The 11,160-nt window shown below is 33.8% G+C and overlaps 1 non-coding gene across 1 annotated transcript; it reads right to left on the bottom strand.

The window, feature by feature from the left end:
* Positions 1-294: 294 nt before the first annotated feature.
* LOC113187897 (small nucleolar RNA SNORA40) lies at positions 295-421 on the bottom strand. The gene has a single exon (XR_003301470.1). It is a non-coding gene; the product is annotated as a small nucleolar RNA SNORA40 (small nucleolar RNA).
* Positions 422-11,160: the final 10,739 nt, after the last annotated feature.

Raw genomic sequence — 11,160 nt, 5'->3', positions numbered from 1 at the left:
AATTATGAACTTGCCTACATAGAAAATACAGTCAAAAAAAGAAGGATGTTAGGCTAGAATTCCAGAGTATACCATTGTTTATTGGGAAAGGAAGAAGTAACTATAAAAGGGATTGAGAAACAACAACCATAAAAATATAAATCTCTTTGTGAATTCACAGAACTGGCACACAGACTGTCACTCGGAGGAAAACTGAATGTTCAGCTTTTCAGCAATGTTTGAATGCATTCATCGTAGTATGTGCCTTTTAATGAATAAATGAGAACTGGATTTTATTTTTCTTTTTTTTTCTACAATGTTTTTCAATATATATCAAAATTCTTACTGAATCGTGAGTTCTGAGTTGCAAAAGAGGGTTTACTTTTTTTCACCAGTATATAAATCTTTGTCCACAAGTTAAACAAATGCACACACAAATACTATGGATTTTTTTTTTTACAGGTAGGAAATAAATTTGGATTAATAATCAAACATAACAGGATATTATTATTTGGAAATAAAGCAACTGAGTAACAAGCATATATGAAGATTTTGACAATTTATCCAAGTTTATGATACCATGCTCAAATGAGTCAAATTTTCAGTTAGTGCTATAACATTTGAGTCACTCCTCCAACTTTATTTATCAATAACCCTCTTGAATGTCTTCCATACACAAATATCATAAATGACTTTTTTACTCTAACACAGTTATTTCCACATTAAGAAATACTCTTTCTAAGTCAGTTCCTGGGTGTTTATCTGACCAGGGTTATCACCTAAACAGAGCCCTAGGACATTACTGGTTTTGTAGTTTGTATTGTAGGTTCTCAGGAAGATAGCATGAAGTTGTGCAATGTCTTTATATCATCCATTTCTTGTGGAAACAATGAGTTATTTTCTCATGGCTTACTATATAATTACTGACACTAAAAAACAAATCATGCTGTGATTGGTCCAAGAATTCAGCCATAAAATTGGCACTTGTCAAGTATCCATTATAAAATTCAAAGCATTATACAGATTTTAGTCGTATTGTTTTATTCTCACAACATCAGCACCTATGCATAATTACTACTGTCAATGCCACCTATACTTTAAATCCCTTGAAGACAGTATTGCCTCAGTGATAATAGTATTTTTCAATCCTTTGTTCTTTCTGCCTATTACTGTAAGTTATCAACTCTAACAGTCTGTTGATTTTTTTGAGTAAATTTTGTAAAAAAAAAAAAGTCAGCAATTTACACTTAAAAAATTAAAATGAAAGTTCTCTGCTAGAGACTATACCTATAGCAGGGTGAGGTTAGTGAGATATTTCAGGGTTATTCATATAAAAGGACTTACAATGACTCTTAGTTTCCTCCTTATCTACCACTTTAGTTTAACTTTTCTAAAAAAAATCAAAACATTTTAATCGAGAAAATAAAAATTGTGTATTTTTACAGCATATAATGTGATATTTTGAAATACGCATACCTTGCAGAATGGCTGAATCAAACTAACTAACACATGTATTAATTCACATATTTATTTATCTAGTTTTTGACTGTAATGTAGCGCTTTGAAGCTTTGCATTCATTGACAAGATTGTCCTTATATTTTGCAACAAGCCAGCATGTGATCTAGGTAGGTGGAACTCTCTGAGTTATACCACCAGCATTGCTTGCTAGAAGGGTAGCAATTGGCAAATTTGGTAGCTTTTCAAAGTTTCTCTTACTATTTCTTAAACAGTAATATTTAGATACACATAATAGGACTTTGTAGAAAGTCAATGAGTTAATGCCTTGAAAGATCTAGTCCAATGTGCCAGCACAGAGAAAGTGGTCCAAAAATGTTTCTCTGTTTTTACAACAAATTACATATTGTTTTTTGTGTGTGATAAGTACACTTAAATCTGCTCTCCTAGCAGTTCTCAAGCATACAATAGCTGTTGTTAACTTCAGGCACTATGATGCACAATAGATCCCTTGAACTATCCCTTTTATCTAACTGAATTTTTTTGCCCTCTGACCAACATCCCCAATTTCCCTCCCTAGCCCCTGGTAACCACATCTCCACTTGTATGAGTTCATTTTTAAAAAATTTCACTTTAATTGAATTGCAGTATTTGTCTTTCTGTGCCTGGCTTATTTCACTTAGCATAAAGCCCTCTGGGTTCATCCATACTGTGACAAATGACAGACTGTTTTAATGCACACATAGAAATAAAACCCTGACAAAATTCAAAGGTGGAAAAGTTTACAAAGCAAAAACATTTGTTTAAAATTCAAACTCCCATCTAAATGACTTTCAAGGTAAAAATAAAGTGGTTAAAATTATTATGTTACAGGATAAGAAGGAGAATCTTATGTTAAAAAATAACATAATTGGTTCAAAGCTAAAGCTAATGTGATTCCATGGTCAAACACTAGCACAAAAATGTAGCAAAACTTCAACACAGAATGGTGAAAAAAAAAAATGCTACACAGACACATGCACAAACATGCCATGTGTAAGGGAAGAAGAAAAGAAACAGGGAAGAACAGAGTTAAAATAAATGAAATAGAAAACAAGAAAAAAATACCAGAACTGCAAAAGAAACATAAGAATTGATTCTTTGGGAAAAATAGAAAAGTTAAACTTCTAGGAAATCTAATTATGAAATATTTTTTTCAAGAAAAGTAGGAATATAACAACATATATGTAGGAGATTAAAATTATGAGAATATTATACACTTCTCAGTGTTAATGCATTTGAGTATTTCTATGAAATGACATATTTTGTGGAAAATACTTAAGTTCTAAAATATACCAAGAAATAGGAAATAAAATGAAAAACACACACTGAAAAATTATTTCCACATAAAACTGAATTATAACAGATGACATTATAAAAGTACAAAGCCCAGATTTAACATTTCCATGACAAATCATGTGGTCAAGAGCATAGAAAAGAATGGGAATTTATGTGATGAGGCTTTGGGGATAGTATATCCTGGAAAGTATAATCACTTTTATGATTCTAAACATGAAAATTCAAAATAAAACCCTATCAAATTACATAAAACAAATTATTAAAAAAAATCACTGTTTTCAAATGTTTATATTCCATGGGATAATGGCTAAATATTAGATAATACCAAACACATAGTTATCCAATGAGAAAAAAATAGCTCATTTTCAAAAAGCTGAAATGTGTTTGAATAAAATGCAGTACTCACTACTTGTCAAAGCTTTTAAAAAATAGGGAAGAGAATAATCCCAATTTGATTTCAGTGTGTTCCCCTACTCTTCAATAGTCATTCGCTTCTGTGGTTCTACCCTATAATCTCGTTTCATTCAAAACTAAATCTTACATTGCCCTACTTTTTATCCTTCTTGTTCAATTTCTCCACTAATCCCCTGGTGACTATTGTTAGAAGGAATACAGATCACTCCTTTCCTATTCTTCCATTTTCATTTAGCTTTTAACCTAGATTAGATTCAAAGGTTGATCATAATCAATTGCAGACATTTATTACCTTTGTAACTAGTCCATTTTCTGTTACTGCAATGAAGTACCTGAGGCATGATAGCTTTATTTTTAAAATGTTTATTTAGCTCAGAGTTCTGAATGTGCAAGGGCATGGTGATGGCATCAGCTCAGTCCCTGGTGAAGCATCACAATGGAGGGAGCACATGGGGGCGCTTGAGATCACATCACAAGACAAGAAGTTGAAAAGGATGTGCAGTGGTCAAGTTTGTTAATTTTATTCTTTTATATCAGCCCTCTCATAAGAACCAACCTAGGGAACCCACAAAAGTCATCTCAATCCCCTCCAAGGGCACACTCCCAGAGACTGAAAGATCTTTCATTAGTTTTCACCTCCCCAAAGTTCCATTTCACTTCCCACATTGCCATGGGGGGGGGGCGGGAGACCATGCTTCTGACACAAGCCCTTGGGGGACAAACCACATCCAAACCAAAGCACCCTTTTACCCTCTTGCCATCATTGTCAATATCCCAACTTCATAGAACCCAAATACCACATGTACCATAATTGTATTCTATTAGCTGAACACAGGCAGTCTAACCAGTCTAACTTTTAGTTGTTTAGCATCTGCCTCAAACACACCCAAGCCTGCCTAACACTCCTATTCAATTTCCCACTATCTGGACTGACTGAGTTACCTTTGATCATCTTGTCTCAAAGATCCCCTCACCTTCTGGAAGCCTCCCCTTCAGAAGATGATGTAATCTTATAATTCATGGATTAATTAGATGCAGGATATCAAAACCTCTCATAAGGAATTACTGACTCCTACTTCATACATATTATGTGAGCTACTGTTTTCATATTTGGGATAATATACTAGTAAAATAGTACAAAACTTGACTTTGGCCCTAGCAAAAGCCAGAAAGAATATAATTTCTACTCTGAATGGCCAGCAAATGAGTCTAAATTCATTAGTAAAGGTTATAGATAATTTATACCTTTTTTCTTTCCTGTTAACTAACCAAAGGAAGATTTATACCATAGCTACACCTGTGTACTACAAAAGAAACACATAAACAGAAGATGAAGTTAAGGGAAAAAAAAAAGTTTTGTGTTTTTCTACAAGCACAGGTGGATTTTTTTGCCTTGGTTTTAGAGTCTGAAGCTGGGCCTCAAAACTTGTGTCAAGGAGTAAACATTATTCTGTTATCTGATCATTGCTTTATATTATAGTTGGCAGGTATGTTCCTTTCTGAGTTTCAATTGCTACTGTATAGAATGGTTGTATTCTGAGTGTACCATATCTCATTCTGCAACAAAATGATTAGGTGATGAATCCAGATCCAACTACAGATCATGTTCTAAGAAAGCGGCCTGATCAGCAAAATCTCAGTAATGGTAAAAATACAGTCATCATGGATTAATATCACCTCACCTTTGTTTCCACTTGGCAGAGAGGAGGAACTGAGAATGAGAAAAGCGGCCCCTGACACGTGGGACTGACCTGTTCTGGTCAGCTAGAATGGTATGACAAGCAGACCTGACACTTGGAGTTAAGACTTGTGTTTTTTTTTTTTTTTTGGTCATAAACAATTTCACAGGACATCAACATCAGACAAGGTCATTCTGTGACTAGGATAAATCAAGACAAAAGCAAACCCACTTGTAGTCATGTTGGAACACAGACAAAACATAAATACTGTCCAAGCCATAAAATACCAAACATACCCCCATCCTGGCAAACGTGAGATGCCTGCTATTCCTTTCCCACTTATAGCCTTCCTCCCAGGCTAGTTTTTCCTCTTTCCAGAGAAGATTTATTAGGATGAACAGTCAGAGAATTACCTCTGCTCCTGACAGCCTCTAATCCAGAGCAAATCCTTGTTGCCTGAAATCCTCCCCACAACTCATCTAACACAAACCTTAATACCTTGCTAGTGAGTTTTAGGTATAAAAAAATCTAAAAATTAATAAAATATGGGAACATAAAGAAATAAAATTTCTTAAGGTGTCTAGTTAATTTCTTCCTGAGCAAGAAAATCAAGGGCAGTCAGCTGATATTCAATGGAAGAAAGAAAAATGGCATAATTTAAAATGGGAAGAGACATAATCAAATTTTGAGCTCTTTACCATTGTGTTGAGTAAATAGATTAAATGTAGGAGAAAGACGATTTGCACAGCATGGGTATGAACACAAGATTTTAGTAGTTATTTTAAAATGAACAAAATGTCTATCACCTAATCATCTGCTGCTTACCTTATATTGGTATTTTATGGTGTTATTTAATCTTTCCTATGCTGATGTCTTCTCTACTAGCTATGCAAAATTTGGGATAGTCCACTGGCTTGTTGTAGATTTTCTTTTTCCTGTTTTATATCAAGTATAGGGATTGTTACATGGATATGTCTGAATTCATATAAATCCACATGTAATGTTTAAAATTATGTCACATAACTGTTTACATATCATAGAGGAAATAGACACATAGAGTACTAAATGATCAAACTGAAAGACAAAACTAACATTGTTCAGGCAAATTTTAAAATGTATAAAAAAAACCAGAAGGGAAAATTTCTTTATAGTTGGACCATCTGAAGGTGATTCTAAGTCACATGGCTTCAATGGAAAATCATACAAGTCTGAAAAATATTCAGAAATCCAGCATCCACTGAGAGGCAAGTAGATGATCTTTTTTCCTTTTAGCATGTTTAAGATCTAATGAAAGACTAATTTATTTGGCCTGGACTCCTTCCTGGCTAGCAGGCTACTTCATCCTCCCTTCTCATGGTGTTTCAATTGATCTCTAAGAGTTGCAATGGCTTGATTTTTATGGGACAAGAAATGAGCAATTTAGCTCTGTAAACCCTTTCTTTGGGCACTCAGACACAGGGTGAGATGAATGAACAAATGAAAGATCTTTCCTAATCCTGGTAGTTTACCAAGTGCAAACAGTAGATTGAAAGTGCCTTTTGTTTTGGTTTCCACTTTTTCTTCAGAGGAAATGCCCAGCCACGACTGTTCATTGTTTATAAAAGTCTCCTGGATTTTGTCTTTTTCAGAGCTGATTGCTTTTTGAAAGGGGAATATGAAGGAAAAAGAATGTAGCTAACAGACAGAAATAGTGTCTTTGGACTCTAATAGTGTCTTTGGGTTTAAATCCGTCAATCTCCAACACAATTCCATTCTTCTCTAGGTTGCTTCTGGCAGATATTTGAGCAATATTTGCCTCATTAATTTTTGTCAGGACCACTGACTTTTCTGCTAGTTTTTTTGCTAGGCTTTCCTTCAAAGCTGAAAAAATATATAAATCTGACAGAGATGTCTATGCATAATTTTCTCAACTTATATACTGTGCTATAGTCCCAACAACAATTCCAATTCTGTGTCAACACCCTGTGTAACACAGGCTTACCGAGCATTGCATTCTTTTTGGCTCAACACATATCAATCAGGAATATGTTTTAAGTACAAAGTTATTGCCAGCTTGTATGTCATAGGAAAACATTTGGACTTTGTTATGTAGATGAATGGAGACTTATTGCAGGTATTTGAGCAATGAAATCTGTATTAGCATTCTGATCAGATGATGTTTTTAGAGAACTTGGCTGTAGCACAAGTAAGAAGTTATTACAGGTGACATAAGCAGATCTCTAAAGGGAGAAAAAGATTTAAGAAATATTTTTAATTAAAATGTAATGGTGCTTGGTGGATAGTTCATTTAAGGATATGAGGAAGAAGAAATGATCAAGGTTGATTTTTTTTGGTTATTTAGCTTAGGTGAAAAGGTGGGATGTGACAACTTAAAGGAGATCAAAGAAGAGGAAGTGCAGATTTAGATGGCAAAGCGATGAATTCAGCCTTGAATACATTTACCTGGAAGTATTTCAAAGTATTTGAGCGCTGGAATAAATATACAACTGTTTGGTTATGGGGGAAATATGGGCTGGAAAATGGATTTGGGAGTCATTAGCATTTTGATTAAAATGTTAAGTTTTGCAGTCTATTATAATAAAGTGGTTTTCCATGTATTTTACCCTTTTTTCCTCTGTTTCTGTATCATCTAAGAAAACTTCAAACCCTCATACATACAGGTAGATATGAAACTTGTAATGACATTGAAAAATTTTTATTTTAAAATTTTTGTGTTTTTCTCAATTCTCCAATGGACCAGTCACTTCTAAGCTTCAAATACATCCACTTGTTTGATAAATCTCCTTTGTTTCTCCTCAAGCCTTTAGTTTAAGGGAAACCAACTACAACTCCACTGGGATATTTAAGAGGCAATCATGTCAATGTCACATTGTCAAGGTCAATATTGGAGTGATGACATTAAGAAATAAACTCTATTTTCTACTATTAACAGTGCTAGAATTGTGTTTCTTTGTGTGTTTTATTTCCAAGAACCTCTATAAAATTTGATGTTTTCCAGAATCTTGAAACTCAGTAGAAAAACACTAATATAATGCTAAAGAATTTGGATTTCTGGGTTGCGTAGAGTGGCTTACAGGAAGAGAAAAATATTTAGCTATTCTTTTGACCCACAAAATCCCACAAAATCATGCCAATCAAGAGGTTTAAATCTTTATCTTCACTTTAAGAATACCTGAGAAACTACCCAGGCCAACAAGTGTGATCATATCTAAAAAGCCACCAAGTATCTGAAAGATGTCACTTTAAAGAAGCCAGAATCGCTGCTATTATGAAGACAAACAACAATAAGTGTTGGCGAGAATGTGGGGAAAAGGTACACTCATACATTGCTGGTGGGACTGCAAATTGGTGCAGCCAATTTGGAAAGCAGTATGGAGATTCTTTGGAAAACTGGGTATGGAACCACCATTTGACCCAGCTATTCCTCTCCTCGAACTATATCCAAAGGACTTAAAAACAGCATACTACAGGGACACAGCCACATCAATGTTTACAGCAGCACAATTCACAATAGCTAAACTGTGGAGCCAACCTAGATGTCCTTCAGTGGATGAATGGATAAAAAAAAATGTGACATATATACACAATGGAATTTTACTTAGCATTAAAAAAGAACAAAACCATGGCATTTGTAAGTAAATTGGTGGCGTTGGAGAAGATAATGCTAAGTAAATCAGCCAATCCCCAAAAAGCAAATACAGAATATTTTCTCTGATGTAAGGAGGTTGACCCATAGTGGGATTGAGAGGGAGAGCACCGGAGGAATAGATGAATTATAGATAGGGAAGAGGGGTGGGAGGGAAAGGGAAGGGGTAGGGGATTAGCAAGGATGGGGAAATGCGATGGACATCATTATACAAAAGTACATGTATGAAGACTTGAATTGGGTGTCAACATACTTTATATACAAACAGAGATACAAAAATTGTGGTATATATGTGTATTAAGAATTGTAATGCAAAAAAAAAAAATAGTGTTACCTTAGATTAGGTAGAGGGAAGTGAAAGGAGAGGAAGGCAGGAGATGTGAGGATAAGAAAGATAGTAGAATGAAACAGACATTATTACTTTATGTATGTATGTGGCTGTATGACCAATGTGATTCTACAATATGTATTCTCAGAAAAATGAGAAATTATATCCCATCTGTGTATATGATATATCAAAGTATATAAGTGCATTGTCCTGTCATGTATAACTAATTAAAACAAAAAAAAAAATTTAAAAGGAGGCAATGTATGCCATTCTGGTGTTACAATGGGGATTTGGTAGGTGTGCCCAGGTCAAACAGTGGGGTTGGATGCAGGGTCGGTGGCCAAAAAAGTGTGATGAATTTTTGCTGAACATCCTTAAAGATGCAAAGAGTCAGAGTTTAGACATAGATTCTCTGGTTACTGAACATATTCAGGTGAACAAAGAGCCAAAGATGCTCCACCATAGTTAGAGAGCTCATGAGCTCATGTGTGAGCTCCCCTGCCACAATGAAATGATTCTCACTGAAAAGCAACACATGGTTCCTAAATCAGAAGAGGGGGTTGCAGACAAGAAAAAAAGATATCCCAGAAGAAACTAAAGAAATAAAAACTTAAGGCATGAAACTAAATTCAGCATAAAATAAATGCAAATGCAAGTTTAAATATAAGTTAAAAAGAATCAAGACTTCTGATGCATTTTAACATAAATTTTGAAATGCAAAGTCAGAGTAGGGTATATCACTCATAAGGAAAATATAATCCAGAATATCCCTTTCCAATATTAAAAGAATGCTCCTTGCACAAAATGTTCAATATGAATATACAAATTGTTGAGCGTTCAAAAAGGAAACAATAGGTTGTTAATGGTTTTTCTGATTAATGTATTTGAAAATACTTCAGAATAACTCCTACTAGTAGTATTGGACACCAAAAGTATAAATTACGTAATATTTTGCCTTCATAAACATGTGAATGTTTCTTATAGACTCAGAAAATAACTACATGTTTAAAGAGATAGAAATCTGTTTCATGTTTACTGCTGAAAAACTTTTTAGGAGATATCTAGTCTCTCTGAAGAAGCAGAAATCCCATATAAATATCAACCCATTTCATAACTATTTCTTTAAAACAACTGAATTGCCATAATTGTTGGGAAGTTATGACGCTTTCATTCTTTAAGAATGCCTTAAAATATTCATCGTTCACTGATAATCAAATAAAAAATGGTAGCCAGCTTTCCAAAAGCTGCCAGGATAACACAACTTTTTATTCCAAGCTGATGCAAGAGCCAAGACCTTAAGATTCGCAGAACTTTTTGGGGAAAGCACCAGTTCTTTGGTATCTCTATGATATTCATTCATTTCATGAAGTTGTGTTAAGAATCAGCATTTGAATTCATGTCTTTTCTCTGAGCTTTGCTGCCCTCTAGTGATACCTTCTCCAGTTAAAAATCTACTTAATCATTGAATTAAATATTTATGGAGAGCCAATATTTAAAGATTTCCAGTGTATATGCAAAACAATAACTTTGCTTTAGAGTTCATGCCACTGGTTCCACAGAATAAATTGGCTGGATTAATCACTATACTGGATGAAAGTTAAAAAAAGAACTAATATTCCAAGTAATTAAAACAGTAATGGTGAACATATGATTTGGCATGCTATTTGAGGATGAATGCAATACAATATTGTCTAATGGAATCATATAAATATTTACATTTTAGAACAAAGTAATGCCATGTTGGATACATTTCTACCTAATAAAGTAATGAAAAATTTGAACTAAAGTAATTACAAATTTTCTTACAAAGTTGAACTTTGATGCTAGTATAACACAAAATTGTGAATGTATATAGCCTAAAGTTGAGAAATACTTATGAAAATGTGTCTATACATACATAAATGTATATACACAGAGATACACATATTATATATCTCTGTGTTTGCATGTGTATAAAAATATGTGCCATCTGTTGCCATTAAAAACAGAAAATGTACAAATTATATTATCACATACTTTCAATGACATAGCATATAGGATTTATTAGAAGTATAAAATAAAGTAGTTACTGTGTAGAAATGAAGAACAATAAAATTAAGAGTTTTTACCACTGGTAAATGGAAAGTGAATTTGTATTTATGTGTGTTTTTTATGTGTGTTTTCTTATGTGTATTTATGTGTGCTGTATTTATGTGTGCTGTATTTATGTGGTTTTTGTTTTTACTGTATGGATGAATAATTCTATGTAAAACATAAATTAAAGAAAGTGGCATGTGCATGCATGATAGGGCTTGGCTAAATACTGTCAAGTATTATTTTC

Source organism: Urocitellus parryii, chromosome 10 (assembly GCF_045843805.1).
Source record: "Urocitellus parryii isolate mUroPar1 chromosome 10, mUroPar1.hap1, whole genome shotgun sequence".
NCBI lineage: Eukaryota > Metazoa > Chordata > Mammalia > Rodentia > Sciuridae > Urocitellus > Urocitellus parryii.
Note: the sequence above shows the minus strand (reverse complement) of the source record. Positions and strands in the feature narration are given on the sequence as shown.